Below are 6,000 nucleotides of genomic sequence, written 5' to 3'. Positions count from 1 at the left end.
TGCGTGTGTGTGTGTGTGTAAACTACATTTAATCACATAAATTAATATACGAAAGTATAAATTTATGCGTAAAATTTAAGTATTTACTTCAAGAGTGCTCAATATGTAGGTAGAGCTAGGTAGTAAGTTATAAAGTATATATGGCGATTGACCCTAACAGAATATATATATATATATATATATATATATATATATATATATATATATATATATATATATATATATATAGTAAGTTATAAAATATATATGGCGATTAAGCTACACAGAATATTCCACGTTTCATCCACGCTTATGTCTGAATGAATCATAGCGGAATATTCTGTGTAGCTTAATCGCCATATATATTTTATACCTTACTATATATATATATATATATATATATATATATATATATATATATATATATATATATATATATATACATATATATATATATATATATATATATATACATATTTATATATATATATATATATATATATATATATATATATATATATATATATATATATACTTATGTGTGTGTTCAGGTAGATATACATACAGGTATAGATACGGGCTTGACAAGTGGAAAATGCAAATTAGCTTTTAAAGTAGGGGCAGTATATCTATTTTAATTCTATTTGAGGCAATGTAAGCCTCTGTAAGGCTAGAGCAGAATGTATAGTCAGATACACACAGCACAGTTTATAGGACTGCCGGCTACTCGTTTGCTTGCCGAGCCTAAACCACCCATCCACTCACCTTTACTGAGGCTGCTGTCACAAGGAACTGCACGGTGGCAGCAGCGGCGACATCATCGGCGGGGGCATCAGCAGCAGCGGCAGCGGCGCTGATAGAAGCTAAACATTCTCAGCACCGCGGACGGACGAAAGGGACGTACGTCGTGTTTTCAACACGCGATTCCGATTATCGGATTTTAACTGTTCAGGTAAGGTGAGTTACTTCTTTCTTTCCTTCTTTCTTTCCTTCTTTCTTTCCTTCTTTTTTCTTTTTTTTTTTTTTTAAAGTAATATGTTATAGAGTTTAGAGGGTGTTCATTGTTAAATTAATTATTGTTTATTTTATGAACGTTTTTTTTTCGTTACCTACATCCGACCCCACCCCCACCCCCACCGGCCATGCTGTTTTGCACATGCTTTCATATCGCGTCTCTCTCTCTCTCTCTCTCTCTCTCTCTCTCTCTCTCTCTCTCTCTCTATATATATATATATATATATATATATATATATATATATATATATATATATATATATATATATATATATATATATACAAAAAAAGGACAGAAAGAAAAAAAAAATTTATTCCAAAGTAAAAACAATTTTAAAAGTTTCGATAAAAACAAATAAAGAAAAAAAAACGATTCTGTTACAACAGAAAAACGCTTTCGATATAAATTTTATAATAATGAAAACAAACACAAATTTATATCTATCATGTGTGTGTGTGTGTGTGTGTGTGTGTGTGTGTGTGTGTGTGTGTGTGCTATAATGAAAACTATTCGTAAAATAGAGCACTCTTCGGCAGATGATACTGTTTATATAAAAACTAGTATTTCATTCCCCGTGTCCTATGGCGTACCAGTTTCAATCTCACATTGAAGTACTTGCTTGTCTCATCAAAATGAAACACTGTGATACAACCCAAACGATCTATATGCGAATTATATGTATACATATATGTATGCATATATATATACATACACACACACACACATATATATATGCACTCATATATGTATACAAATAATTCACACATATATATATACATAAGAATAATACTATAGTTACATTCCAAGATGCAAATATTTATTATCACCCAAATCATTTCGGTTTTGTTTTTTTATGTGTGTGCTCTGTTATTATATTTTACACACATTGAGCTTCGAAGCAAAAAGGATTGGTATACAAAGAGTATATTTCATAAAGAGTGAAATATAAATGAAAATGCATATTTAATCCCCTAAATAAAAAAATCGATGCAGATTATATATATATATATATATATATATATATATATATATATATATATATATATATATATATATATATATATATATAAGTTTCGTGGTTTAATTTTAAATTCTGAAAAAACAACATATAGAGGCATATATTCGATTTAAGAATTTATTGCTTGACAAAGGAATATATAGAAAGGGTTATTTTAATTTCCTTAATCCATGGATAAATTCTTAAATCGAATATAGGTCTCTATATGTTGTTTTTCCAGAATTTAAAAAAATTAAACCACGAAACTTATATATTGCTCTATTCTTAAATATTGAGCTTCTCCTTTTTGGCTAGGATCTCCTTGAAAGTATTACTTCAGGTAATATCTATCGGGATTTTCATCTGAATTCTATCAGTATCTTATATATATATATATATATATATGTATATATACTAGCAGAAGTACCTGTCGTTGACTGGGTTCACAAAAAGCCTACAGAACATGGACTCTGATTTATGAAAGTATGATAGGTTATGAAAAGGAAGGGTTGTAAAGAGATAGCTTCGGGTATCAAAACCAAAGTGTGTGTGTGTGTGTGTGTGTGTGTGTGTGTGTGTGTGTGTGTGTGTGTGTGAGGGATCGCTAGCAATCGTTATGTTTTTTTACCTTTTTTATTTCAGACGTTATTATTTCAATTGTTTAAAATATGAAATACTAAAATAAATATAAAAAAACATAATTTTGATGACGCCACTCTTGAAAATATGCATTTTTCTCTCGTTGGAACCCCTTGACCCATTTTATATATATATATATATATATATATATATATATATATATATATATATATATATATATATATATACTAGCATGCATTATTAGCATTGCTCAGGGAAATGAATGAGGACTTCTGTGTATTCCTGATCTTAGATCAGAACTCCATATTAAATGTATTTAATAGTCATGATTTGATGATATTTTAATTGTCATGATTTTATCATATCTTAATTGTCATGGTTTCATTATATTTTAATTGTCATGATTTTTAATTGTCCAGAAAGTAAAACATGTTTTTTGTTATTCCGTGGATAACCATTGCAAACGCAGACTTTACAATATTACTATTATAAAAATCACTAATACAAATGTAATACCACAACTGACTTCCTTGTAAAATTTGATCATAGAAAACTTGTTTAATCTTGGTATAGGGCTTTGTTTTTAATCGCATCCTTAGAAGAAACAGGATGACTGATAAATCAAACATGTTATGTAGAAATGAAGTTATGAACATATAAATACGAGATATTGCAATTAAGCTACATGGAATTTTCTGTCTTCGCAACGACTCATCAGATTCATAAGCCTGACGAGTCCTTACAAGGGTGAAACGACCGTGGAAGATTATGTGTAGCTTGATTGCGATATGTATATCTTTGTAACTTACTTCCTATTCCCATATTGAGCACCGTTAAAAATCGAAACATAAAATATTATATTTCCTTATGAAATTTTATGTGGATACATAAAATAATACACGCACGCACACACACACACACACACACACACACACACACACACACACCTGCTTTATGTATACTTTCATGGTAACTGTTCGACTGAGCTCCAATCTACGAGCCATCCTCGCAAAACATTCACAACAAATACTCGCCTAGCTGAAAGATCCGACAACAACTTTCCTCACTCCCTATCTGTGCCCAAAACTAAACAAAAATTCCACAAGCAAAATTTCTTTCCTAAAAACTGTTCGTCTGTGGAACCCAATACCGTTTGTTTGCTTCCCGGTTAACTAGAACATGGTCGTTTTCAAATCTAATGAATAAATTCCTATTGAGTCGTACATTTAGATAACATAGTTCTACCCAAGTTCCACCATGACTGATCTTGTGGTCTCACCATCTACCTAACACTTAACACCTAATCCTTATCCTTGAGTGGCCTCCGAGCCTTCATAAGTGGTGACATGTTAAGTAACAAGGAAACATCATTTAATATACTCCATTTTGAGAAAGACCTCATAGCGGGAAACATCAGCTGTATGAGGTAATAAAGAAGTTTTAATTTTGTTTTTTATTAAATGTTGATAACATGTTATCCAATCCAATCTGACGTATGAATGCATAAAATATATATCAAACTATGTGCGCATATAAATGTTACAGTAAATGAACATCACGTATATATATATATATATATATATATATATATATATATATATATTGTTTTAACAAAATCAAGACATCAAGGAATAGATTGATAGCAACAAATGGTGTATTTCATCGTTAGTTACAATTGTTTCAAGACTATTTGGGCAAATTCAAACCTTATGTCGTTGAAAATTTTCACAAGAACAGCCTTGCTATTGAATAAAAAACACTTTAATAATGAACAATATTGAATCCATTTGCCTTATAAGGAAAAACATGAGAAAATATTTTACCTACATCTTATCCTTCCAAAGTTTTTTCATTTTCAAGTTTTATATATATATATATATATATATATATATATATATATATATATATATATATATATTAATTTGGAATACAAATATTTGAAAGTCTGAATATCCAGCGTTATTTCATCAAATGTATGCACACATAAATATATATATGTACACACACACACACACACACACACACACACACACACACACACACACACACACACATATATATAATGTACACACACATAAATATATGTAAAAGAAATGAAGAACGTCTTACTTAAAGACCGAAGTATCGGTGCTCTGACCATGTGCACATATAATAATTTTTACTAATTTGTTTCCATGCTTATCCACTTGTTTCTTATGCTAATGATTCTATTTTGTTTGAAATTTTATTTCCTTTATTCAACTTCATCTTGTATATGTTTTTCTTTATATGTTTAATTTGAATAAGAGAGCCTTTTGAAAGATAGGGATAGAGGATCAGTCACTTGTGTTCCAGTTTCGAATATTTCTAGGTCCAGCCATACTGATGAGTTGTAGACAATGAAACACATGTACATGATTGATTTTCAATAAACTAAGCCTTTCTCAAAGATAAAGTAGAAGATGGAATAGACGTTGGAGATCCATCAATAAAACTGGCCCTGACAACATTCCAATTATAGTGTTGAAAAACTAGAACAAGCTCCTATACTTACAAAACTGTTTAAGCGTTTTCCTAAGGAGAATTGCTTCCTAACATCCCTGGAAACCGTCATCAGCATGCCCTGTATTTAAGAATTCAGATGATCGGTCATCTTACTCTCAGTACAGACCAATTAGTCTCCTGTGCGTCATGAGTAAGTTGCTGGAATCTGCATTAAATAGAAAAGTAGTCAACCCCTCAACAAAAATAACCTTCTTAGTGACATGCAATATGGTTTCTGTTCTGCTAGATCTACAGCAGATGTGCTTACAGTGATATCTCATAGGATTAGCGAATCTCTCGACAGAGGCTTCATTTCTAGGGCAATTGCCCTTGACATATCAAAGGCCTTTGAAAGGGTATGGCATAAAGGTCTTCTTTACAAGATCTCCAGCTATGATTTAGCTGGAAAAGTCTTCTCAATTATTAAATTATTTCTCTCTAATAGGTTCATAAGAGTAATGTTTGATGGGAAAAAGCTAAAAACTCACAGTATTAATGCTGGAGTCCTTCAGGGGTCCATCATAGGCCGTACTCTCTTCCTGATCTACATCAATGATCTTCCAAATCACATCCAAAGATCATTCATAGGCATTTATGCTGATGACACTACCATCTATGGCAACTTATCAAAGACCGCAAAAAACCAAGTTCTCTCTGATTCTCTCTCCCCTGATCTTGAGCACGTGGTAGAATTGGGAAATAGGTGGCTGGTTAATTTTAATGCATCTAAAAACCAAGCTTCTATCTTTACATCATCATCACTCTGATCTCCATCTGAAATTGAATTGAAATGAATGGCTCTCATCTTGAGGGGGATTCCACGTTTTGATAAGCTTCTGGATTTGACCTTTACTCCTGATCTGAAATAGAACACATACATCAAATC

The 6,000-nt window shown here is 31.2% G+C and overlaps 1 protein-coding gene across 3 annotated transcripts in view; it reads left to right on the top strand.

Moving 5' to 3' along the window:
• Positions 1 to 792: 792 nt before the first annotated feature.
• Positions 793 to 6,000, top strand: part of LOC145241990 (protocadherin beta-13-like) — a 261,801-nt gene continuing 256,593 nt past the window's right edge. The window contains exon 1 of one of the 3 annotated variants that reach the window (XM_080104870.1): positions 793 to 936. The gene's annotated coding sequence lies outside the window, so the exon portion shown is untranslated. The remainder of the gene's footprint in view (positions 937 to 6,000) is intronic. The other 2 variants (XM_080104871.1, XM_080104869.1) reach the window with 2 other exon arrangements.

This window comes from Euprymna scolopes, chromosome 21 (genome assembly GCF_053919585.1).
Source record: "Euprymna scolopes isolate OS-2025 chromosome 21, ASM5391958v1, whole genome shotgun sequence".
In the NCBI taxonomy this organism is placed as follows: Eukaryota; Metazoa; Mollusca; class Cephalopoda; order Sepiida; family Sepiolidae; genus Euprymna; species Euprymna scolopes.
This window is presented reverse-complemented; position numbering and strand designations above follow the sequence as displayed.